At 41.1% G+C, this 27,868-nt stretch overlaps 1 protein-coding gene across 2 annotated transcripts in view; it reads left to right on the plus strand.

The window, feature by feature from the left end:
- Positions 1–346: 346 nt before the first annotated feature.
- FGF1 (fibroblast growth factor 1) overlaps positions 347–27,868 on the plus strand; it is a 61,180-nt gene continuing 33,658 nt past the window's right edge. For both annotated transcript variants that reach the window (XM_044454435.1, XM_044454436.1), the window contains exon 1: positions 347–411. The gene's annotated coding sequence lies outside the window, so the exon portion shown is untranslated. The remainder of the gene's footprint in view (positions 412–27,868) is intronic.

Here is a 27,868-nt window from a genome sequence, read left to right on the forward strand (position 1 = left end):
CCATCAAACGGTCTCGGAAGCTGCAGAAAGAAACGGCGTGGACTGAGCCGGTGCAACACAAGCGAAGCGCAGCAACGTTTCGTTTTCGCTGGAGAGTGGAGCACAACTTTGGAGGGTGCCTTCCGACAACCTGGTCCATGCGTGTTGTGGCCCAACCCCTCCGTTATGTGCAGTAAAGGAAAGGGACAGTATAAAGCCCTGTCACGCACCTAGGAGAGCGACTGCGCAGGTGGCATCCAAACGAAACTGTACGGTAATCGAGAGAGAGAGACCAGCCGTCGTGGGGCGGGCACGCCTCCGCCCTTCTACCGATCCCTCACGCCCTCCGGCTGCGCAGATTGCGACAGGCGAGGATATCGCTTCCTCACAGCAAGAGTCAAAGCTCTCGGCTGAAAGGTAGCTTGGCAGCAGGTAAGATCATCTCATCGGATTTGGGTCCTGAGAAGGCTCGAGGCTAAGCAGGGACGAACAAGAGAAGGATGGGCGAGGAACCGTGGCTAGGCAGAAGGTTGTTGTCACTCACGCTTGTGCTTAAGGCCGCCGGGAAGGAGGCAGAGAATAATGCGAACACGCCGACTATCCGCATGTTGGTAACAGAGGTTATGAACTTGGGTTCTGAGTAAAATAGGATCTCTCCCCACCGATGTCTTATTTGATTAAGTACCTAACTTCAAAACCTCGCTGTTACATTGCTGCTGGACAGCTTGCTGTTCCTGTAGGCATGTGCACCATGCATGCATCCTAGGTTGGAGGGCATACGCATCAGGCGGCAAGCACTTGCCAAGGTCAGGAAGGAAGGAAGGATTCTTCTGTATGCCCCCACCCCTCCCGCACGCCCCTGCCATACCTTCAGCTGCTAGAAGGTATGACCAGGTAAATCCCAGACCATGATAGCACACAATTTGGATATAGAGCCTGACCACACATTAGGTTGTTGGTTTGTGCATCAAAATATGGTTCTGCCACCTGCCTCATTGTCTGGAAAACATCACTGCTCTGTTGCACCTGTCCACATTAACCACAACCAGCTGGGATGGGGCGTTTGAAATGTGTTTTCGTATGTGTTTACTTATATTACTGAATTCCCACACATTGATGTAACAACCCCAAGTGAATTTCACACACGCATACACATTTTTGAAGGATGGAAATCTATTGTTCACACAGTAAACTATGGTCTCATGGGCTCTTTTCTGCTCCCTTAACCTGTCATACATGCAATAATTACTTAGCACATTTATTGTATCACACTTACTCTACTTCACCAAGAAATGAGATGTTCCAAGTAGTTTCCTGGGAAAGTGGTCACTGAAGCTGAAACATTGGCGGTTTGTGATATCTGCAATTGCTTACAATTTTAGGAATATACATAAAGGCACCTGTCTTAAACATTCCAGCAGACAGCCAAAGTCCACTTCTCCCATATCACAGCACCTTAAGATGCTTACAAATTTATTTCTCGGTCTCCCAATCTGATTTGCATGACATAACAGCCCTCCCTGGGTTTTCTAGCCCACAAGGTTGCAACAAGTGTGGGGCATGGGTGGCCACCATTTTGCATATCCAGCCCTGCCTGGGAGTTGTCCTGTTGTTTATACTTGGCAATCATGATTTATATGAGGATTAAGGAACATTTGCTGATTCTTAGAACAGAACTAGAACAGCAGGAGTTGTTGGTGGATTTTTGACCATGGATTATTTGAGGGTTTTTCCTTCTCCAATACCCCTTGCTGCCTGGGTAAGAATGACAAAGCAAAGCATGGTCATGGGGGACTTAAATTTCATAATGTCTCTTGACATGCATCATAGCAATTTCATGCATTGTGAATATTGATTTTGGCTTATCTGGACTCACCCCTAGATTGCAACAACTTTTATCAAAAGTAGGTATGTGTGGGCGGGAGACAAACCCCATTTCCAAAACTGCTGTTACCATCTAAGATTCTTCATCTTTCTCTTTATCATTGTGGACCACTTACCCGAAATTTGCTTTACAAAGGAATTATTCCATCTTGGCCAGGACCATTAAGGGAGTGCCCAAAAGCACTTCTCTCCTGTCCAGTTTCACAAGGATATATACTTTGGCCACATGTACGGTGCTATGGCAGAGGCAGACTGTTGCAGGTTTTACTTCTCTTGCAAATCCAGAGGTCAGGTGTCCATTTGTGTCCTTGCCTTGAAAAGTAGGACAAGAATGTGCCTTAAATGGAGTACCTTATGGGAGAGCAAGGCTGTTAATATTTGATTACATTGAAATATGTGCCTTTTTGTTATAGGTATTTAACCTTTACATCATCAGGCACAGCTTCCATGCAAGGCTCTGTTTCTTGACTAATTACTGGAATTAGGAATTTGGAATACCAAACCTTGTATTTTGGAGAAATAGCCAAAGTAGATGTTTTGAGATGTTACCCGGTTGACATTATATCACCTCTTGTTCAGCACTTATCATTTGTAGGAGACCTGATATAAAGGGTCTGTTCTTGCACCACACTGGTAAAGGAACCAGAGCATCACCTGTGTACCAAAGTAGACTTTTTCACTGCTAGGTTAGGTTCCCTGAAGTTCTTATATCCCAAAATGCAAAAATAAGGGAGTCCCTTCATCATCAGGAGCCTATCTGTTCTCATTCTACAGGGAGGAAAGAGTGTTTCCTACTAGTCATACATAGTAGTGAGAATGATGGTTAGAGAAAATTTCACAACATTTAATTGGTCTGGCAGAAGGCACAGTGAACTAAAAGAAACGTTCATTTAAATTGCATGTAGTGTGGTACATTGGGCACCAACTTGTACATAGGAAACTTGGAACAGCTCACAACTGGACTTTTTATCAATTCCTATGATGACTGCAGTTAAACTATACTCTAAGCCAGGGGTCTCAAACTCAACTTACCTGGGGGCTGCTGGAAGCAGAGTCTGGGTGAGGCTGGGCCGCATCAAGCAGTCCACCCCCGCGGTGGTGGTGGGCCGCTCATCCCGCGTGGCTCCCGGAGGCCGGCCCGGGCGCCGCCGGCGCTTTGAAGGCTGCAGGACCCCTCCCCCAGGCCCCGCCCCTCCCGGCAATTGGCCCGCGGGCCGCGAGTTTGAGACCCCTGCTCTAAGCTCTTGTTGCCTACTGCATGATGAAATCCTTTGTATTTTTGTATGATCTAAAAGACAATTCCATGTAGTAATGATCCAGCCGTGGTCCATAATGTGAGTAAATGTATAAGTTAGTACTTCATGTGAACTGCCCAGAGCACTTTGGCTTCCTGGCAATATGCAAATATGATAGATAAATAAATAAAGCTACCCCAGGTTTAGAATTTGCCTTTAATATTCCCAATCAAAGAAGAACCCTAAAGATTATCATAAATTAAGATTTCCTCCTTTGAAGAGCAGGCTGTTCACAAAAACAACTGAGTTCATGTGCATTGATACAAGAACTACAGACTATGGCAGATTTCCCCAACACGGTACCCTGCAAATGCCTTTGACTACGATCTATCATCATCACCCAGCATTGCCACTAAGGAGAGTTGTAGTGGGGAAACGCATCTATGGGAATGAGACTAAACTTTATCAAAGTTTCTCCTAATTCATTCTCTGAAGTAACAACAGTATGTAAAATAAGATATTCTCAGTGCCATTGTGATTGCATTTCCTGGGACCTGTTCTGGTCAATCTCTCCCAACATGATATCCTACAGATGTTTTGGACTTTAAATCCCACCAAGCCTAGCTGGCATATCCCATGGTCAGGAATCTGCTATCACTTTGGTAAGCTGCTCAGTGAATTAGTTTCAGCAAAAAAGAGAATTGTTATCATTTCTATGGAAGTGTGTGGAGAGTTCACAATTGTGTCTTGGTCTGCATGAGTCACTTCTTACCATCACCTAGTATTCTGGCAGAGCTGGGTATCTTCTCACCTGCTAAATGTCTGAAAGAGGCATTCTCTTTCAGCACAATATTGTGAACCTGGAGGATCCAGCATGCATTGGGCTTAGCGTCCAGGAGAACCCAAGAACAGCCTGCACTGTTTGTTCTAGCCCAGGTTTTTCAAACCACTACAATATTATTTACAAGATTCTTCAGATTTCCACATATGAATAGTCACCAGTAGGTGTACAAAATGCCAACATCTGGGAAATGTTGCCTCCCATTTTTTTATCAGGTTGCTGTGTTTTCTCCTTAAGCATCAAAACTCACTTGTCACAATTACATGGAAGTGCTTAAATGTAGACATGTTGGTATTTCTTATTAATCATGCCCTTTTATCCATTGGTGTCATTGTAAACTGAGTAGTTTTCCTGTACAGAAAACTTAGACATGGGACCCAGTCAGTCTCCAGTGGTTTCTGTTGCATGAAACTAGTTGTGCTATGTGGGGGTGCTCATGTGCAATGTAAATGCATGCATCCATTTCAGTGTGTCTAGATGTGTAACACAGAGATGTGCGATTCACCATAACTGCACCACAAGCTCTGGAAGTAATACCTAGATAGGATGAATAGATTTTGCCTTTGAAAGCACTATTTTTAAAGGATGATATCAGTTGTCACTAATAGTCTTTGTCAGTGCAAAAGAGTATGTATTTATCTCTCTAACAGCTGAGTACATTTGTATCTTTGTTTTAAATCCCCAGCATAAAATTGCTTGCTAAAGTAATACACATGGTTTGGTCTCTTTCTACTGAGCCCTTTTTCTATCACTGCCAAAATTGTTAGCATATCCTGGCTAATGCTCCCAAAGAAAATGCTTTACTTCCAGTAAAGTGTTTCATTAGGTGAGTCCTCAAGATGGTTATTTACTGTCAAATGATGTTATTTTGGAGCTGCCAGAGAAGAATGCTATGGCAAATGTATCAGATGAATGGGTTCTGAAAATTCTTACCATTGAGGCCTAAAGGAGGTACTACATGGCAGACTTGTGTAACTGAGAAATAGTGATGGGAGGACTGTTTAATCCCTTTCCTTCCAGTTGTTTTCCTACTCAGAATCCCTACCACCACCACAGCTGCTCTTCCACTTGCTGGGAAAATGGGTGGAAAAGCAGGTGGAAGGCCATTTTGGGTAGGAAAATAGCTGGTGGGGAAATGATTGCACATATGAGTTGCTTGTAATATTAACATATTACCCTGTTCATATGAGTAGACAGCTTGTGTGAGCAATTATTTGTGAAAGTGACCAGCTAGCAGGATATTAGCATCTATTTGCAAGAGAAACTTCCACTCTACCATTCATACATTATGAGATCCATTTTTCCCCTGACACATAAATCAATATTCATTTTGAAAAGAAAAGACACATAAGTAACCATGTGTGAATCTGTGGCTCTACTTTTCCATTATCCCAGTCTGTAACCCAGGAAGTATCTGTAATTTCAAATTATGGGTTCCAAAAAGGTGGATACCTTTTGGTGAACTGTTATTGGAGAAATAATCAGAGCTTTAGATCTTTGAAATAGTGTGTACATTATAATGTGGTATTCCTTCATAAATATAAAGATTTCCTTTCCTCATTTTACATATGCTTAATTTTGTTTTCCTAAATTTTATTGGTTAACTAGAGCATGTGTGGAGCTATCCATTCCCATCACCTACGGATGGAAAATGGATTAGCTTTTTCATAAATTCAAAATTCAAATCTTATACCAATAAAAGAGCTTTATTGGCCTTAGTAATATGTTTGAATGAATAATAGGAAGGGGAAAGTAGGGAAAGAAGGGATTGTATACAGAAGACAAGTTCATACCTAACAAGAAACCACCATGAGTGATTTTCTCTCTGAGGTTTCTTCTTGTGGTGGCAGCTGCCATTCTGAACAGGGCACAGTGGGGCATGCCATAGTTTATCATTATATGTGAACCTGGTGAGGGTGGGTTGTTGATGTAGTTGACAAGCCAGCCAAAATCTTAAAAAAAACCTCATGGTTTTTGCATGGCTTTCAACCACATCAACAACCCATTCTTGAATAACTTGCATGTAATTACAAACCACAGCAGGAGGGGTTTGAATTGCCAACCTGTGCACATAGGCACAACAACCCATCATAGTTCATAAGCTATAGTGGGCTGTGGTAACTGTGTGACCCAGGTCAAGTACCTAGGTGTGTGATTTGCATACGTTCTTAGTTGATGTCACAAGGAAAATATATTTAGTAAGTAGTTAAAAAGTTAAGGCTGATTCATAAACTTTCAGTTTAAAATAATAGGCAATTTCTCTACTGATGTTCCCTTTTTAAAAAAACCTGTTCCCTCTAGGCTTTGACTAGTTTTCTAATTGCTTTAGATTTTGCATATCCTATTATTTAAATCTGTTAGATGATTATTACCTCACTGACTGAATAAGTGCAATGTAAAGAATTATGGAGAAATTTACTCTTTGTGTCCCTACCTTATTAAGAGAATCCTATTTTAGCTTGCATGGTAAAATTCATTCACTACAGCTGCACCCTTTGTTTCTTTTGATTGTTTTACAAGAAAGCTTAAGTATTAGTTATTTGGTACATTGCAATAACTCCAAGTATTTCCTCTGAGTAACTTGTATTTGTGAGCTTTCACTATGGCAGCAGGCTTCACTTACTGTACCTTGCCTACCTGCAGTAGGTGAGTGGAGTTGCCTTGATGACTCCTTGGGAGTTTCTGCTGGCAAAGAATGCACCCACTCATAGCAGTGGACCCCCTAGAGACCCAGCATGCCAGTCTTTCAGCATCTGCATTAGCTCCTGTTGTCTCTCTGACACACCTCAAAGTACTAATAAATCTGAGCTATGAAGCCATTAATTCCTTTGGACTAACACATCCAAGATACCACAGACCTACCATCATGAGGGCCTGGAACGCCCCTTTGAATTGCCCCATCCATGAACTAGAGCCAGAATGGCTTTCTGTTTGCCCATGCTTTCTCAGGACCTGAACTATTGCACCCTGAGAGTAGGATTGCACATTGCCTCTTTACAGTGCTTCCTACCTTTTGCACATGAGTTCTGTCACTCGCTAAGAGTTACAGTGGTACCAAGGGTTGATCAGTGGTAACTAGAATTTTTTGATTGAACAGAGTTAAAACCAGCATTTGAAAATGTTTTCACAATCCTGGCCAATAGAAATCCCTGGTTATTGTTAACTGTGAGTAGGACTGATTGTCACGTAACCTATAAACATAGTAAGAATGGCAGGTAGAATGGGAGTATTGTGTACAAAGGGAGAGGAGCTTTAAGTCACATAATCTGCCCCTGATCATGACTTAAACATGGTTAAAAAGCAAAGCTATAATTTTATACACACCTAGGGGCAAATCACATTGAACGCACCTGAACTTGGTTCTGAGTCTATATGCACTTTAAGAGAATTACGTCTGCTAGGCCCTCAAACTCCTTCCTGTAGAGATTTTTATACACTTACAAAGTCACAAATGTACAAACATAAAGTGTCAGAATGGAGTGTGGCCTTTGTACAAATAAATCTCAGAGTAAAATGTTTTTCTTCTAGAAAAGAGACATGCACCCCAGCATGTCATGTTGGTGCAAGCTTATTTTTATTAGCAGAACAGATGCTTCACACAGAATTATTTCCTACAAGGAAATAACTTTCACATGATGTAATGCACTTATTACACATAGCAATACACACAGTTTTCCTAATAAAAGGGTGATATTCCTGTAAAAAATACTTGCAAGTGCCATGGTCCCAAATAGATGAAATGGTATAAGGCTATAAGTTGAAGCCCTTAAGCTGGTTGACACTTGCATGAACATCAGCTCATTACAGTACATTTTTTGTCAAGCAGCTGAAAGTGTGAACTGACTTCATTTCCAAACAACGAGTGCAAGATAGGAAGAGATATATTTGCAAGGCCCTTTCACACAATGCAAGTAATCAACTGATATTGTAGTCATCAAGTGATTAATATGTGTGAATCAGGCCTTAGTTACTTCTAGCTGTGGTTTATGCAGGCATCTAAACCCACCCAGTACAAGGAAGGAGAGTGCACTAGAGTTCAAAAGCTAGACATTTTGTTCGTTTTCATGGTGCTCCTGACTGAGTTGGGAGCTTACTTTTGCAAATAGAAGGGAAAGGGCAAAACAGAAAAGAAGCTGTTCTTGTGCTGTTTATAGTCTGGCTGGAAATAGCGGGCATCTTGTCTGAGCGTCTGTCCTACTTATATTTACATTCTCTATCCAGGAGTGTAAATGGTGCCACATCTATTTACACTATTTAAAGATCTCAATTTCTAGAGCAACAGATTGTTTGAATGTCTATTTTAGATGTGTTTCAGTAAGTTCAGTAGGTTGCAGGGGTTTGTATTTCATTGGTTCAAGTTTAGGCGGGGGTATAAGGAAAAATGCATTCTGTGTGGTTAGGTTATTTTCACTGAATGATAAATTCGCAACCATTTCAAGAAAGCCAGCTTCCCATTCTACTGCAAAAACCAACCAACCATAATGACCATCACCAGTCCTGAAGCATGTTTGTTAATATATTACAATAAACAAATATTTCTTGGTGGCAGCCCCCTGATTTTGGAATGAACTTCCCAGTAAGACCCAGCTGGAATCAATATCGTATCTTTTGAATACGCCCTCCACTCTCTGGAATTTGAAAAACCATGTGTATTTGCATTGTTAACAGCTAGACGTGTATGTGTTTCTTCTTTATGTTTATATGCAGGTAAAGCTGTTTGCTTATCTGTAAATCCCCACAGAGAGCTTTTGCTACCAGGTAGTATAAAAATCTAATATATGAAATTAATTTTTCTTTTTCTGCCCATTTCCCCTATAAAACTAAGCATGCCTTGCTAATTTAATAGGGCTTGTTGTGACTGGCAAAATAAGTGGGATAATATAAATTGGTGACCTGCAACAGCAGGAGTTGGCCGTTGACCTTCTTGGTCCCTTCCAACTCTACTATTCTATGTTTCTGTGATTTTGAAGGATCCCCTCTTAAGATAGAGTCACCCATGCACTGGTAACATCCCAAATAGATTATTGTGATGCACTCTATGTGGGGATGCATTGAAGACGGTCCAGCAATTGCAGTTGGTACAGAATATAATTGGTACAGCTCGGTTGGTGACAGGAGCCCCTAGAGCGGCCCACGGAACACCTACACGGAAAGATCTTCTTTGGTCACCAGTTGTGACCCGGGCCCAATCCAGGGTGCTTGTGCTGGCATGTTGTTGCTGTTAGTCGCAAAGTCGTGTCTGACCCATCGCAGCCCCATGGACAACATTCCTCCAGGCCTTCCTGTCCTCCACCATCCCCCGGAGTCCACTTAAGCTCACACCAACTGCTTCAGTGACTCCATCTAGCCACCTCATCCTCTGCCGTCCCCTTCTTTTGCCATCTATTGTTCCCAGCATTAGGCTCTTCTCCAGGGAGTCCTTCCTTCTCATTAGGTGGCCAAAGTATTTGAGTTTCAGCTTCAGTATCTGGCCTTCTAAAGAGCAGTCAGGGTTGATCTCCTCTAAGACTGACTGGTTTGATCGCCTTGCAGTCCAAGGGACTCGCAGGAGTCTCCTCCAGCACCACAATTCAAAGGCCTCAATCGTTTTGTGCTCAGCCTTCCTTATAGTCCAGCTTTCACAGCCATGCATTGCAACTGGGAAAACCATGGCCTTGACTATACGCACTTTTGTTGGCAGGGTGATGTCTCTGCTTTTTAGTATGCTGTCTAGATTTGCCATAGCTTTCCTCCTCAGGAGCAAGCGTCTTTTAATTTCTTGGCTACAGTCCCCATCTGCGGTGATCTTGGAACCCAGGAAAATAAAATCTGTCACTACCTCCATTTCTTCTCCATCTATTTGCCAGGAAGTGAGAGGACCAGGTGCCATGATCTTAGTTTTCTTAATGTTGAGTTTCAAGCCAACTTTTGCGCTGTCCTCCTTCACCCGCATCAAGAGGCTCTTTAGTTCCTCTTCACTTTCTGCCATGAGAGGGGTATCATCTGCATATCTGAGGTTGTTGATATTTCTCCCAACAATCTTAATTCCAACTGATGATTCATCTAGCCCCGCTTTTTTCATGATGTGCTCTGCGTATAAGTTAAATAGGCATGGTGACAGTATACAGCCTTGCCGAACTCCTTTCTCAATTTTGAATCAATCAGTGGTTCTGTGTCCAGTTCTCACTGTTGCTTCTTGACCCTCATATAGGTTTCTCAAGAGACAAATAAGATGGTCTGGTACTCCCATCTCTTTAAGAACTTGCCACAATTTGTTGTGACCCACACAATCAAAGGCTTTAGCATAGTCAGTGAAGCAGAAGTAGATGTTTTTCTGGAACTCCCTAGCTTTCTCCATGATCCAGCGTATGTTGGCAATTTGATCTCTAGTTCCTCTCCCTCTTCGAAATCCTGCCTGTACTTCTGGTAGTTGTCAGTCCACATACTGCTGGAGCCTAGCTTGTAGGGTTTTGAGCATAACTTTGCTGGCATGTGAAATGAGTGCAATGGTGCGGTAGTTTGAACATTCTTTGGCATTGCCCTTCTTTGGGATTGGAATGTAAACTGACCTTTTCCAATCCTGTGGCCACTGTTGAGTTTCCCAAATTTGCTGGCATATTGAGTGTAGCACTTTTACTGCATCGTCTTTTAGGATTTTGAATAGCTCAACTGGAATACTGTTGCCTGCACTAGCTTTGTTGTTGCTCAGACTTTCTAAGGCCCATTTGACTTCACATTCAAGGATGTCTGGCTCGAGGTCAGTGACCACCCCATCGTGGTTGTCAGGGATGTTAAGCTCTTTCTTGTATAGTTCTTCTGTGTAATCTTGCCACCTCTTCTTAATCTCTTCTGCCTGTTAGGTCCCTGCCATTTTGGTTCTTTATCATGCCCATCTTTGCATGAAATGTTCCCTTCGTATCTCCAATTTTCTTGACGAGATCTCTGGTCCTCCCTCTTCTATTGTTTTCTTCTATTTCTTTGCACTGTTCATTTAAGAAGGCATTCTTATCTCTTCTAGCTGTTCTCTGGAATTCTGCATTCAATTGTTTGTATCTTTCTCTTTCTCCCTTGCCTTTCAGTTCCCTTCTTTCCTTAGCTATTTGTAAAGCTTCCTCAGACAGCCATTTTGCTTTCTTGCATTTCTTTTTCTTTGGGATGGTTTTAGTTGCTGCCTCTTGTACAATGTTGCGAACCTCCGTGCGTAGTTCTTCAGGCACTCTGTCTATCAGATCTAATTCCTTAAATCTATTTGTCACCTCTGCTGTATATTCATCAGGGATATGATTTAGGTCATACCCGAGTGGCCTAGTGCTTTTCCCTACTTTCTTCAACTTAAGCCTAAATTTTGCAACCAGAAGCTCATGATCTGAGTCACAGTCAGCTCCTGGTCTAGTTTTTACTGACTGTATAGAGCTTCTCCATCTTTGGCTGAAGAGCACATAGTCAACCTGATTTCTGTGTTGACTGTCTGGTGATGTCCATGTGTAGAGTCGTCTCTTGGGTTGTTGGAAAAGAGTGTTTGCTTTGACCATCGTATTCTCTTGACAAAATTCTACCAGCCTGTGCCCTGCTTCATTTTGTACTCCAAGGCCAAACTTGCCTGTTATTCCGGTTATCTTTTGGCTTCCTACTTTAGCATTCCAATCCCCCATGATGATAAGGACATCATTTTTTGGAGTTAATTCTAGAAGGTGTTGTAGGCCTTCATAGAACTGGTCAACTTCAGCCTCTTCAGCACCAGTGGTTGGGGCATAGACTTGGACTATTGTGATGTTGAATGGTTTGCCTTGGATTTGAACTGAGATCATTCTATCATTTTGGAGATTGTATCCCAGTACTGCTTTTCCTACTCTTTTATTGACTATGAAGGCTACTCCATTTCTTCTGAGGGATTCTTGCCTGCAGTAGTATGCCTGATAGTCATCTGAATTAAATTCACCCATTCCTGTCCATTTTAGATCACTGATTCCTAAGACGTCGGTGTTCAGTCTTGTCATCTCTTGTTTGACCACATCCAGCTTGCCTTGATTCATGGATCTTACATTCCAGGTTCCTATGGAGTATAGATCTTTGCAGCATCAGACTCTCCTTTCACCACCAGATACATCTGCAACTGAGTGTCCTTTCAGCTTTGACCCAGTTGCTTCATTCTTTCTGGTGCTACTAGTACTAGCCCTCTGCTCTTCCCCAGTAGCATATTGGACACCTTCCGACCTGAGGGGCTCATCTTCCGGCATCATATCTTTTTGCCTTTTGGTACTGTCCATGGGGTTTTCATGGCAAAGATATTGGAGTGGGCTGCCATTTCCTTCTCCAGTGGATCACGTTTTGTCAGAGCTCTCTGCTATGATCTGTCCGTCTTGGTTGGCCCTGCACAGCATAGCTCATAGCTTCATTGAGCTACACACTGCCACAACAAGGCAGTGATCCATGAAGGAGTGTGTTGGCATATAAAGCCCTAAACGGCTTAGGCCCCAGTTATCTTAGGGAGTTCCTGCACCCATGCCCAGCCTTTGAGATCTGTGCAGGGGCCCTCCTGTGTGAGCCATCCCTTAAGGAGGAGAGGGGGTGGCTGCTAGGAGGAGGGCCTTTTCTGCAGCTGCTCACCATATTTGGAATACCCTCTTCAAGGAGATTCGGCTGGTGTCTTCCTTTTTGGCACCAGGTAAAGACCTTCCTTCTTAAAAAAAACATTTTAATAACTAATTTCCATAGACCTTTGTTTTGTATGTTTACTGTATTTTATTGTTGCTTTTAATATATAATATGTTATGGTTTTTATTATATTTCATTGTGTTTTTATCGTGTGTTGTAAGCCACCCAGAGGTGCTGTGGCACAATTGGTCGGCATACAAATGTTTTAAATAAATAAATAAATAATAGAATAATGGCCCCTGAGGAAATAGCTTTCCAGATCACTGTTGTTCCATTTTCAACAACACTTCAATCTCAAATTGGCAATGCAAACAAATTGTGGAATGGAGTATAGGAAGTGCAATGAGGTATCCTTTTTATTATCTTTCAAAGATTGTCCCATTGTATGGTTATTCAAACAAATGAAAAATAAGAATGCAGATCTCCTGAGTAGTGGTCCTTTGGAATCAGTCTTGAATTCAAAACCAGTTTTGTGAGTTGCATCCATATTAAGAAAAAGGAAATTCTATTTCCTTAACTACATTCATAAAAGCATACTTGCATGCAAATATCATGATATCATCAGTTTTAAGAACAAGTGGATCCTTGTTTCTTTTAAAGACTCATAAAAAGTTGAGTCTCTGTGGTTGCGCTTCCTTGATATTACCAAATCCCAAGCAGTTTCCTTAAAGACAAGGGATCACACTAATTGTTACATGGGAACACAGGTAACAGTCTAGCAGTACAGGAAGCTGCTGGTATACTGAGTCAGACTGTGGGTCCATCTAGTAGTAGCAACACCTCTCTATGGTGTCACGCAGACTATTTCTACCCTACTGGAAAAAGCCAGGAATCAAACATTGGACCTTCTACGTGCAAAGCAGGTGCTCTGCCACTGAACAACAACCCCATCATTTTGTTGCAAAAGAAAGGTGGAATGATTCAGGAAAATGAGCATTCCTTGAAGCTAATTTGACATGGCAGACTAAATGAGAGTGTCTTCATATGGGCATGAAACCATAAAACACTATACGAATATTTTTTTCAGCTGGTCGTGTTGTTGATTCATCTAGCTCAGTGAACTCAAGCAGTGCTTTCTTTTCAGCTCAGCTGTATAAGAGAACCTCTTAACTGGAAATGCCAGGGATTAGCCAGAAACCTTCTTTATGCAAAGCTTATGTGCTGCCTAACTGCCCCTACTCCCCTCTCCCAAAGGATCCATTGCTCTTTTCCTGGTCTCTCATAAAGTGCAAACCAAACATGTTCAACCTCTCCCTGTTCACGTGTTTCTTTAAATGTGAGCGATAGCTGGAGAAAAATCTGTTTCCCTGTTCACATGCATTTTAACAGGACACTCTTCAAAGATGTATACATTTTCACATCTCATGTAGCAGATATACTCTACATGAAGGTTTTATTCTACAACAAGCAACAAAGTCATCGGAAGCAGGCTTAGGAGCCATTGCATGAAATGAACAGCTGCTTCCAGCTTGTTTCTCCCTAGTCACTACCATCTCCAGTCATGTTGGATAGCAGTAACATGTAATGTGGCATCATTGATGTCCGGGCCCAATTCAGGGTGTTGGTTATGACCTATAAAGCCCTAAACGGCTTGGGTCCTGGTTACCTGAAAGAGTGCTTACGTCCATATATGCCCTCCCGCCCCTTGAGATCAGCAACAGATGCCCTTCTCCGGAACCCTCTGTGAATGATATTAGGAGGGTGAGTACCCGGAGGAGGGCTTTCTCTGCGGTGGCACCCCACCTATGGAATGCGCTTCCCAGAGAGGTCCGCCTGGCACCGTCGTTATTTGTTTTTCGGTGCCAGGCTAAGACCTTTTTATTTAAAACTTATTTTAATTGCTAAATTATTGTATTTATTAGGATTTTAAATTAGCCAAGAATGCACTTGGGGGGTTTAAAATGTTTTTTTTTTAATATATATTTTTTGTGAGCCGCCCCGAGGCTTTGTTGCGATGGGGGTGGCATAGAAATGTTTTAAATAAATAAATAAATTACATTGATCATGGGCCTGTCCCCACACCAGCTCACTAGCTGCTGCTTGTAGGGAAGTGCTGACTGCCATGATGCCAGAGAGGAAAGAACCCAGGTGGAGCAATGCAGAAGGCCCCAAGTTCAGATTCAGCTCAGCATGTTCTGCCTCTGGAGAAGGCAGCTTCCTGTGATCCATTAGATAGTATTTCTTCTACCAAGTATATGTGTAAGACAGGAAAAGGGGACAATAAGCAGCCATATGACCTTCCATAATCTAGACAAATAAATACCCTGCCCTTGATTTTGATCAAAACTTAAATTTCTCAAGTTTCTTGCCAAATCACAATGGCAAACAAATGCTTAACAAAAACATGGATGATTGAGAATGAATCCACAGGGAACATGTTCTATAGCAGCTGGTATTACAGTATAATTTCCATTGGGTGGGAAATGAGCATATCAGGAGAAAATCGTTTTCTCTTGGCTTTGCTGTGCTACATATGTTGTGAAACCTAAGGGTCCTGGAAAGTGTTTAGGAGGGTGTCCATTTATGCCAGATGCAGTAACTCCTCAAATAAATGAGATATACACCCAGAGGGCCTGACTCTTTCTGGTAATAAAGATCTTACAACATGTTGTAGTGCAGATGGATGTTAGTTCATTGGGGTTTGGAATTATTATACTTATTTGATTAGTTAGCATTCTGAACTTGCAGTATCTCAAGTGGATTTATGTGGGCTGGTTCTCCTGTTACTTCTTAAAGATAATGAGGGCACAACCTGGGATGAAAATACGTGGGAATTTAAAGTGAATAGTACAATATAGTGGGATGGGCAGAACGTAAATGTCCAGATGCTTTGGTGTTAGCCTCTAATAGGATAACCAGTGCTCAGGCTTGCTGCTGGTTAGTTTTGGACTCCAGTTTCTCTCATCCTAGCCAGTATGGCCAATAGCCAGGGATGCTAGAATTTTAATGCAAAACATCTGGAGTGTACCAGGTAGGGGAAGACTGTACAGTCCTGTCTCTGTTAAAGTTACTGATTTTATTGGCATACTATTCATATAAGCAAGGTAACATCAAAGGCAAGAACTCCTTTTCAGAAGTAGCAGTCTTTTAGCAAAGCCAGAACTTTCAACTATAAAGAAACATGTTTAATGCTTGATTTTAATATTACTACAAGCTAAGTCAAACCTATAATCAAACACTAATATTCAAGTAATCAAGATGTTATATGGAATGCTCCCAAAAAGTAAGCAAGCTTTCACTTTTATGGAATCTGAGTTCAATAACAGCTGTCCCTTAGTAGATCCTGGTTCCTGTTTTGTTCAGTCGTATGGTAGCCTCTCTGATCGCGGTATCAGTGGTCTATCCAACAAATCAGAAAATTATTTAGCAAGTAGGGATTTTTTCCATTGCTAGTGGTAGTGCAAAGAGGCTAGGAGATATTTGCAACAAGTCTTAGCATTAGATAATAAAATTGGGAGTGAGGGAGTTACCTTCTGACGCTAAGATTTATTTTATTAGAGTGCCGACAGGTAAGTGAGAGGGAATACTCCTTCATCCGATAGTTGTTTCCACTACAATAGTATGTGCAAAGTATTGGTAAACTAATCAAATCACAATAATCAAAGAGTGAACAATTAAGCTGCGTTGTGCAGTTCTAAATAAATTAACATGGATTAATTGAGTTAGTCAGGGAAGGTGGCCCTGTGCCAAGTTTATGCAGCAATGGAAGTAGTTAAACAATGAATCACAAGGTTGGTAACCCAATTTTGTTGGTATCAGGAAGGGAAAATGTTGGTGTAAGATGGCTGTGGAGGTGGTGGCGGTGGTTGTTATTTTTTCCTTTGGGAAATGTAATCTTTAAAATCAATTTTAAAATGTGCTAAAAGAAAAAAAAAACTTATTGGCTGGACCTGTTTTCCTAATCTCCCTACACTTACATCTTAAAAGGCCCGGACAGTTGGAACCAGCCCATTCAGGCAATTTCAGGTGTTGCCATTTTACCAGACACTTCAGGAGGCACCAAGGGTTTGCCATAAGGCACCTGAGAAAGGGAACCATAATGTGGTAGGACTGTGTCCACCTTATTCCCTAGAGCCCATAGAAACAAGCAACTGGCTTTTCCTCTGAATCCATCCAACTATGCCTTCTATAAACGATTTGGTTCATGACTGCTTGTTCTCAGAGCTGAACAGACTCATGCACATTTATATACAGTATAAATGTATATATTTTGTACAGAAAAAAGATGAGAAATAATGTGCATGTTCTCCAAAGTATAAATTGCCTAACTTGCAGCCCAGAATCTGAAGCATTACAAGTGCATTCTAGTACTAACCAGTGAAAAGGGAGTTCTTGACTGTAATGACTGTGAACAAGTGGAGCCAAAAATGCAAGAGTATACCTCTATCCCCTATCTTTATCCTTGTTCAGGGTTTCAGCCATCCATGGCCACCTCCAGGTACTTATAAGTGGTAGAGCCAATTTCTGCCGCCCTCCTATTTCTTTTCTAGTAGGCATTCAATCTTCTGTGACTTCCGGACATCACTCAGCATTTTTAGTCCTCACTGGGCAGTTTGGGTTCTTGTTTTTTGTCTCTTTTAAGATTCCTACACACACACACACACACACACACGCGCGCGCGCGCACACACACAGTATACTTTTGTCTATCTTAAGATTTACTTGAGCATGATGGTACTTCCCTCTTGTTTCTCAGTGGCCTTGTTTTGATTCCATCTTTTTGGCACTCATCCATGTGAATTCACTAATACACAGAATGATATTGGAGTTCTTTGAAAATGTTTCAAGACTAATGGCTTCTTGCGCTACCAATCAAAAGACATTGCACAGAATCCAATGGACCACTGACCAGTTCTTTTTCATCCCACCAATGCATGTGCAAACAGCCCCCAATGTTTTTGTGATGGCAATTTAGTACTTCCAATGCAGCCCCAAACCAGCATAAATTCTTATTTTCCAAAAGAGGTAGGTCAGTGGAGCTTTTGGCTCCTTCCCTCCCTTCAGAAATGATTCTGCTTGTTTCAGGGTTTCTGCTAGGAAGTGCTAAACCCCCCTTGCATAGGCAGTGAGTCCTGCTTGAGCGGAAGAGAATTAGTGGTGCAAAAAGAATTGGTGGGGGCAAAGGCACCACATTGGATAGTGCCCACTATGCAGCTGTTCTCACCTTAATGCACATTCTATGGTGAGAAAAAATGCAGAAGAAATGGTGGGAAAACATGGGAAGGTTAAAATGGAAGACAACATTGTCTGGACCCCAGTAAAATTGCATTCTTGATGCAGGGTGATCGCACAATAAAAAATGTTTGGAAGCACCCTGAGGGTTCCAAACAGAAATAGATGTGGCAATTGGCAGTTGGACCGAGATGGTTGTTGGCCAGGGAGAAATATAACTAGCAAGTTGCAGATATTACAATATTTGTTCTAGAAATAAAATTTTAGTTCACAAAAGCATTTCTTGAATGATAACACAGCATGATAGCAGAAGTGAACACAGAGGTTTGTAAAGTCTGGTGGTTAGTGGAGAGGTGAACCTATAACCCACAGTTAAAGCTCTGGTGAATATCATACAGGATATTATGTAATAGCTATATATAACTTTTTACCTAAGTTGAACTGCATGGAACTGTAAGGGGGAAGAGTAAATGAGAGGGCAAGACAGAAGCTGAACAGCCTCATACACATTTATGTTGCTAAGATTTTTTTTTTTAATCTGCAATGTTTTCAAGGAAAAATAAGATTAGTGAAAATGTTGGCATTTAATTTCTTCATAATAAAATCCCCACCTAGTTATTCATAAGAAGTTCTATTTAGGTTCTCTTTCTGTTCAGAGTAAAAATACATACAAAAAATCCTAGAAAATTGTACTATAGTTTATAAGAAAACACACTACAGATTTTGTTTCTTATTCTAAACTATGGAATACAATTCTTTTTAAAAAGATCCCATCTTGAACTTCACTAAACAGGATTATATTATTAAACTTACACAGTCAGCGTATTCCAAATTTCATATAACCTCTCATACATAGAAAGAATTAAATTTGTTTAATGTTTTAGCTTTCAATATTAATTTGCAGTACAAATTTAGAGAGCAGGATGTTTACACTAGTAAACACTACCTGTTTACTTCCAGGTAAGCACATATGGGAATGTAGTCTAAGGGACCATCTTATCTTATATGGCAAAGACTGCAGTCTTGTCTGCTATTAACCAGGAGTGAAGCACAGAAGTATATATATTTTTCCTGTTCACCAAACAACAAGGGTTAGTTACTTAGGCTTCTAAGGGACACAAGAGGGTTGGAAATATAAAATAAACATCTGTCAAGGTCAGAATTTGTAAAAAGTCTGAAAGCAGATGTTTTGACATCAAATGCCCTAAAAAGGGGTACAGGTCAAGATAACCATTTACAAAAGTAACTGATTGTTTCCTGCTGATTTGTTTTCCTTTCTGGATGGCTGTGTCCTAATTTTATTGAGTACTGTTTCCTGCTATACCATTGTCTGTTGTTAATCGTTACAAAAATTTAAACATATACATCCGCTGTGCAATGATGACTGTGGCAGCTGGTTCTGATGGGTCCATGCTATATTGCTAGTGTGCATCTACAATAGACAGTTTTTAAACTATAAAATGACTTGCTGGTGTTGCCTGCTCTTTCTTGGTTAGACAATGAACAAGAGGGACTTTTTTTGGTCCTCAACAGCTCTTTGGAAGACTTACTTCAAAGTTAACCTGTAGATAATTAGGCTGCTTGGAAGCTGTCAAATCAGATTTTTGCTCAATCTAGTTCAGTGTTATCATTACTGACAGCAGACAGGAATCTCTCTCAGTCATATCAGGAGACCCCTGGGGTTAATCTGAGCACCTTCAACATGCAAAGCATGTGATACACCTCTGAAGTACAGTTCTACAGCAGTTGTTTAAAGTTCCAACTTGGTGTTAGATTCTCACAGATTATATTAAATTCATCAGAGGGGCTGGTTCCTGGATCTGCCTCCTGCAAGAGGGAGGGCTATGCTCACAGAATATTCTTCCACCTGATTTGGAGTGATCCTGCCTCCTACCACATTGCTTTCACTGTTAGGGAGGATTTTCCAACTCTTTGTGTAGTACTTTTGGGGGTTTGAAGTAGAAGGCAGACAAGTCCACTTCCACCAGTGCCTTTCATCCAGTGGAAATCTGATTCAACTCCTTGTGTATATGCCTTTGGCAGCAAACAGTCAACTGAGAACATCTTGGCCAAGAGCTGCCTGAGGCATGGAACCAAAGCTGTAAGTCACTGTTATACAGTAAAATTGTAGGGGCAAGGATATATTGGCTCCTTGTAGTCACAAATATTGCCATATGTAGCACTTTATATTCCTAGTTGCAAATGCCTGGTCTGCATAAATGACAGTGTGGGTTTTGTACTTTTGTGCATCTGTTCTCATTCATTAATTGAAAATGATCCCCAACCTTCTGACAGTGCTGAGACAGCCTCTGTTTTTGTATCTTTGTAGACTTGCCAGGTGAAAAATAGGCCAAACATTTAGTATGGCAATGGCATTAAAAGTAATGATCTTCAAAGGTTTATATTGTGAGGAGCAACGATAGGATGAAAAATGAAACTACTGGTAACAAAGACATGTTCACAGGATCCATGACAAACCATGTAATGCTCACTGGATGACCTTGATTCAGCCTCTGCCTCTCCCACACACACCTTCTCACCCAGCCACGCTACCTGTTAAGACAATCCTATACATGTCTAATTAGAAGCGAGTCTAATTGAATTCAAGGAGATTTATTCCCAGGAAGTGCTTATAGCATTGCAGCCTGATCTGCCTCACAGTTTTGCTGAGGTGATATAAAACGGTGAAGGGAATATTGTGCAACATCACAAGCTCCTTGAAGGAAGGGTTTTGAGTTATAAATGTAATAACAAAATACAACAAAATTGTAGGGCTTGGGAATCTCCCTTGAAAGATGGCGAAAAAGTGCCGATTTAAGACCTACTTTTTGACACAGTGGGCAGGCTCACACAGTCTGTTAATCCATCCTTGCAATAAGCCACAGTGGGCTGATTGTTCAGTGAACAACCCAAGGTGCACCTTGTAGATGTTCAGGCACACCATGGGTTCCTCCTCTCCTTCGCCCTTGGCCCTCAGATCATATCCCAGGGGACACTGCGGCTGAAGCTGCCATGGCTCCCTGCTGTGATCACAAGTACTTTTGGGATCTTTTCTCTTTTAAACATTTACCTCCTTGGATTCCCTTTTGTGATATCTTTTCTGATCATGCTCACTCTGTTCCTTCCCTTTCCTTCCCTCTTCCCCTGTACTTCTGATGTTTGTTGTATATTGTTAGATGCTCAAAGAGTCCTGCTGGGCTACTGAGCAGCATATAAATTCAAAAATAAATAAATGAGTAAATAAGAATATCTGAAGTGCCAGGCCCTTTAAAGCACCAAAGCTGCACATCAGAGGGGTTGTCACTGGCTGTCTACTACTTTAAAAAAAAGTTGATGCGCCAAATGCACACAATTGTTATATTTGGTTGGTTAGTTTGTATTAGTTTTCTCATTGGATTTTCACAAGTGCACATTTCTGTGGGTCCAAAACAGGGTCTCACCTGTACCAGGTCCTGTGTAATACTTGCTGTCAAAATGCGGCAAGTGTGAACCCTGGATACACATCCACAGGGGCCCTAAAGAGGGTTTTTTACTTTGTTTTATTCTTAGAACTATGAAAAGGTGAGCTGGAAAGGAAAGGAAAACCACAAGTGGTTTTTGCTGAAGTGTGAAAGGGGTTTGGTGCCTTTTTCTATCCTTCACAGCAAAATTCTCAAGGTTTTGAATGTGTTGTCCATCCCCCACATATGTCCCAGTGGCTCCAATTTTTCCTCCTGTTCCTGAGACTCTGGACATTCAGGAGTGTAGAAAAGTACACCTACCTGTTTTTCACCAGTGGTTACTTCTGTAACCATTCCAACTGTCAGTAGTAGGGCTTTTTTAAAATAGATTCATGCAAGAGAAAGAGGGGTAGTTTTGATGTACAGAGGCTATATGCTTACTTCTCTGTTCATTTTTCCAAGTGAGAAGTAATCTAGGTTCCCACCATGACTTGCTGCCCACAATGAGTTCTTGTTATCTGAACCAGGTCAGTGAGTTTTTAAGGGTACAATCCCATGCATATTTAGACAGAAAGAACCTCACAACTTCCTGCTCAGTGAGCAATACTGGGAACTGTAAAACTTTTTCCTGCCTAAACATGCATATGATGGTGCCTCAAAATACCTTTCTCACTATGGTAAAAATTTGTCAAAATGAAGTTTCTCGGTAATTTTCTGGCAGTATTATTTACTAGCAAATACCCTTTCTTCGCTCTTTATTCTCATAGTGCCTAAACACTGTGATAAATGGTGTGGAAAAACTGGGTGGAATGTTATCAAAAGAACCAAATAGCTACTTGGAAATGTTACTCCAAAGTTCTTTTGCTTTTCTTTATCTTACAGGGCTTTCAGCTTTAATCTTGAGCACCCTCTGCTGGAGAGTTGCTCATTTGCGACCAGTCAGCACCCACAAAGTCATGATAATTATTTGAGCAATTATATCTTCTATTGCGTTTCAACTGATCTATGTTCCCAGAAATTGTTTGTTGCATATGCTTAACTTGGTATATTTCCCACATTTTCTGATCCTCAGACAATGATGTCAAAGCTCAAGCAAGTAAAGAATGTACTCAGTATATCATAGTGTGATATACTGTATGTGTCTATTCCAGAAAAATGTCCACTTCTTCTGTTTTATCAGGAGAGTCACTGTAGTATAGTGGCTAAAAGCATAGGCCTGGAACTTAGGTGATCTGAGTCCTAATTCGCATGCTGTCATGGAGCCAACCAGGTGACTTTGGGTGAGTCACAGGCTCTCAGTCCAAGCTACCTCACAGGGTTGTTGATAGGAAGATAAGATTGAGAGCAGCAGGAGAATATCAGCCACTTTGAGTTTGTTGAAGAAAAAAGTGGGATATAAATCTAATAAAGAGATTCTGTTTTTGACACTCAGGACTTAAGTCCTGTGGTGGATGGGTGCACTCTACTGGACTGAGAAGTCTATGAACTCCAGCCTAGTCTGTAACTTTGTTATTCTGAGGACAATATTGAGGCTTCATTGTACCCTCATGCTTGAAGCTGCTTACAGAAATTTAGTTCCTTGAATCTGTTGTCCCAAACTTGTGAGATAATTTATTTTTTATTTATTTAAAACATTTTTATGCTGCCCCCATTGCAACAAAGCCTTGGGGCGGCTCACAATGCTGGAGCCAATCAGAGAAACAGAGTTAGACGAGAGCAAACAGCATGTTTGGGGGCATGTAGAAAAGTCCCTGGGTGAGCTAAAGTATAATTAAGAAATGCAACATCTGAACTGAAATATAAACTTGGGTTTCATGATTCATGAGATTCTATGCATGGGATGGAATCATGGTATGCATTTGGGATTTGTAACAGACCAGTTGAATTATGCTTGAGGATAATTCTTCTCTGACAAATTTGTAGGTCAAAGTAATCTATGACACACATAATTTTTTATCCAGCCACTTTTTATTGAAAGATTTGGTCCTCAGAAATTCAATGGGGAAATTATTCATTTGTTTCCTTGTGTATGTGCACTGTGTTTTGCTATTTCATCCATGCATTTATAATTCTTGCCATTAGTTAAAATAATGCAGTCTACTAACAGCTGCCTTTGAAGATGATTTGGAAACATCAAATGACATACTCATAGGATGCTGTTCACTCCCTCTTAACAAGTGGGAACATAATTCATCTCCAGCCAGTATGGCTGTGCAGGTTATGAGTACTGTAGTCCAACACATTTGCATCAGGTTGGGGAAGGCACATCTAAATTAAGGCAATTAAATCAGTGTTTTTGATCACATTCTTTCCTTCCAGTATTTCCTGAATAATGATGTAAATCTACCACTTAAACCATGTTAATTTGCAACTAACTCTAATATTGCTTATACTTACTTACAACCTGACCTTGCATCTTTTTATTGCACTCTATGGACCTTTATCCAATATTACACAATAAAGGACAACTTTTCATAATACAATGAACTCTCTCCAGTACCCTGCTATACCCTGAATACTGCTGCAGAGGAACCTCATACTCTCCAGGATAGATGGGGGAGGGGGGACCTCCAGGCTGCAGGGGGACAAATGATAGTTGCATTTCAGCCAATATATTTTGCATGATTTGCCTCTTTACATATAGAGAAACTGAAATGCCTGCATTTGGTGAGTACAGTATGAATATTGGTATCTAAGAAATGAGCAAATTGTTTCTTCACTGAATAGCATCCTTTAATGGTGTACTTGGTAGAAATGTTGATTCTGTTAGAGATTAACTTTAAAAAGCTGTTATTCAGATTACTTAATTTTATCCAAATAGTTCTATTAAAAAAACTTAGTTTTTACCATTAAAAAAACCATACAAAACTGTTTAGTATCTTAAAAAACTCAATCAAGCATTTTTTTTAAAAAAATACTGCTTTTATTAAAAAGATATGCAAGCCCCAATTATTATCCATTTCAGTCAGATTCACAACTTCCAGGCTTCCTTCACCTGTATTCCCATTAGAAAGGTTTGGTGCCCAATCTCTGATTTGTAACTCATGTGACTCTGAAGAGCAGTTCTGGGAAAGGGTTGTTCTCTGCAAGTTAAACTATTGGAAAAAATCTGTATGTATGAATCCAGAGGGAGTACTTACAGTATCAATGCTCCCACGCTAATTAAAAACAACTACTATTGGCCTACGTTAAGTCATTATCAGTGTTTCCCGTTTTCTTATAGCAGGCCACAAAGGCAGGGTTCTTTTTCCAGCAGCCTGAGCAACCCCTTTCCAATCTTCTTGGCAAAACAAAAACCACTACAAAAAATTTTTAAGGATTAAATGAAGCGTTCTCACTGCCCTAACATTGGACAAAATTATATGTTTAAGTTGCCAGAACTTTTAGCCCAGGCCTTCAAAAAAAAAAAAAAAAAAAAGTCTGGGTGCTTTTATAATTGAAACCTGTGAATAGATTCACCTTTTTAGTTATGAAAGAAACTATTCTGGGAATAGAAATCTGCTTCATGACTATATGAAGTACTCTATTCCCCCATATACAAGTTATACATAGAAACAAGTAAAAGGCCATAATGACAAAAACAAAATAGAAATAGTGTGCAGGGAAAGGATTAAGCATTCCTTCCCCTTCGAGATGTTGTAATATGCAGCTAGCCCATAGATTCGTCTTTTTTTAACTATCAGAGGAAAAAGCAAGATCCATGTAAGTTATTGTGAGCTGTGAAAATTTAAAACCACAGTGGATTGAATGAACCCTCAACCCTGCGTTGTTACCACAGTCCATGTTTTTTTTACCTCGATGTGCCTGAAAGACAATCAAGCTCATGGTAGTAACTGCCCTCCTTCCCACTATCTCCTTTCCTCTCAGTCCTCCAGGCGGTATTCCAGGAGACAGTATGGGGGAGAGTGAGGTTCCTCTTTGTGACCTCCACAATCATGAGCCAAGCCAAGTTTGTCAAGCAGTCTCTGTTGAACAAACAGCGCTCAGAGCCTGATGCACAGCAGACAATCAATCACCCTCACCTTCTACTCTGGAGCAGCCTTCCTCAACCTGATGGGCTTCAGAGGCATTTGAACCACAGAATTCCCATCCAGCAGGGCCCCTGACTGGGAATTCTGGGTGTTGCAGTCCAATCATATCTGGAAGGCACAAGGTTATGGAAGGCTGCTCTGGATGGCCTGTTAGAAGGAAATCACCTGTTGGAACTCAGGGAAGGAGCAGTGTTGCTTATCTGATTTCCCCACTGCCCCCTCACATGTGCCTGAGAGAAGTCTGTCACAAGCATGAGTGGGAGCAGAGAGAATGAGTGGGCTGGTACCTGGTTGAGGACAATGCCACACAGATGATTCTCCTGCTCACCCCTCTTCTTGCTCACCCTTTTCCCCAGCCTGGGTGACTTTCTTGCAGGTGGCATCTTGCACATTTTAAACCATGGTGCACTTTGAGACTTTTTTGCATTCCTCCAAATAGCTGATTGCTCTCCTCTACCCTGGTTTCCTTGATTGGCTCCAGCAAATCTCACAAGTTTGGGACAACAGGTTCAAGGAACTAAATTTCTGTAAGCATGAGGGTGTGAAGAAGCCTCAACATTCCCCTCAGGATAATGGAGTTACAAACTGGGCCAGAGTTCCATAGATCTCAGTAAAGTGTGGCCAGTAAAGTATACTTTAAACCACCCAGAGAGCCCTCTGGGCTATTGGGGTGGTATATAAATGCAATGAATAAATAGATATACATGTGCGCCACAGGGCTTAGGCCCTGAGTGTCAGAAGCAGAATCCAAGGCCGCATTGCTCTGAAAGTGGAGTTCAGGGGAAAATGGATTGCTTCCATTTGGCATAATTTGGACACTGGATGAATTTTTGGCACACAGATACTTTTGGAATGGACTCTTTATTCGTGCAAAGCAGCAACATCTTTGAGCTGGAATGAGTCCCAAAGCTTCAAGTTCTGGTGTCAACGGACAGGCCTTAACTGTGAGTGGCCTGTTTGCTAACCACAGACACCTGGACATTTATATTTCAGGCCCAAATGCGCAAAGAATGAGACAGAGGAAAAAAGACAGAATGGCATCTATAAATGGCATAGTGAAAAATGTATTAAATGTGTCGCTTTGGTCCAGCTTTGGTCCAGTGGTGATATGTTGTTTTAGTATCGGTCTATTTTTTATTTTATTTTTTTTTCAATATGGAGCGGGAGGAAATGGCTAACTACTTCTGTGGGAGGTTGTTCAGGGCAGGATCTTTCTGCTAAGGAAGCCACACCTGCAGGAAGACACCAAACAAACCTGAGCTGTATTGTTTTTGTGGTCTGACATTTAGGCTTGTGTCATACAAAAAAATGAAAGGGGGTGGAGAAGAGGAAGGCAGTGTGAATATCTGGCCCCATGTAACCTTACAAGACTGTCCATAAGAAAAAAAAGATTTTGTATTCCCATGATGCTATCTTACTGGTCTTTTCACAATAATTAAACCTAGACCTAACATTATATTTGTCAACATTTCTCTGTAACTTTATTCAGTATCATATTAAATAAAAGCTTTGAATCCAAATGAATATTATCAAAATATCCACATTATTCATGAATGCAAACAATAACAAAGTCACAATGGTGGTACCATATTTGCAGCATTGTGGGGTTCACTGTACAATGTGGGTTTGGGTGGGGAGGCTTCTGGGAAAAGGCAGTTTCACACAAAATTGGCCTGGATACTGAGGAATTCATGGAAGGAGCATTTCCTTTCCCCTTCTCCCTCCATCCCACAAGATAGACCTGAACACATGCACACAGATGAAGGGGAAAAGCCTCCACACCTTTGCATCCTTTTCTCTGGCTGCAGAGTAGGAGTAGGAAGAGGAAACTTTAATTCCATAAACTGACTTCCTTCCCTTCTTCCTTCCTTTTGGATTCAGGACACACTGTATACAGTGAAGCCAAAACAAATCTTCCTTTTGTTTAAGGAAGATTGAATTATTCCTCTTCATAGACCTGCTTATCTAGCTACGTATCAAAATATTTATGAGCTGCCATTTGACCCCAACACAACCCTCCAGGCTGTGTGTGAGTCTTGTACACAAACAGAACAATAAAGCAGATGTAAACATGAACCAGATTATGAACAACACTTTTTAAAAACCCAGGAATGTGGAATCAAGCGTTCCAGCTCAGATTAAAAAGTATTAAAAACTGGACGCAATAAAAACTGTTTCACCACCTTCTTAAACTGAGTAGAGATGGGATCCATCTAACTTCCTAGGGAGGAAACTCCCTAGTTGTGCTGCTGCAACAGAAAAGGTTTCAAAGGCACAAGAAAACATTACAGAAATGGGAAACTCGGGCTTAGTGAATCCTGACACTGACAGCTATGCTGCCTGAACTCTGTTCAGCACCACGAGGTATATTAACACAAATTTGTTGCTGTGCTCAGCAAGGAGTATTGCCTCCTTTAGGATGAGTGGCAGACCTGAGTGCCTTAATTATGCATGTATTTGAATGCACTTGTTAAGATGGGAAGGTCAAGATCCCTCAGGCTTGTCTTAGCACAGTCCCATGAAAGGGAGACAAAAGCATAATACCTACAGAGGAAGGGAACAAAGATGAGGGAACAAAGGATGAATGTGAGGAAACAAAACACATGTAATGCACATACCTAGTAGTTAATGATCTGATTCATGGGTGCATGAA

The sequence above is a fragment of the Varanus komodoensis genome, unplaced genomic scaffold, assembly GCF_004798865.1.
Source record: "Varanus komodoensis strain SLA01 unplaced genomic scaffold, ASM479886v1 scaffold7_3, whole genome shotgun sequence".
Taxonomy (NCBI): domain Eukaryota; kingdom Metazoa; phylum Chordata; class Lepidosauria; order Squamata; family Varanidae; genus Varanus; species Varanus komodoensis.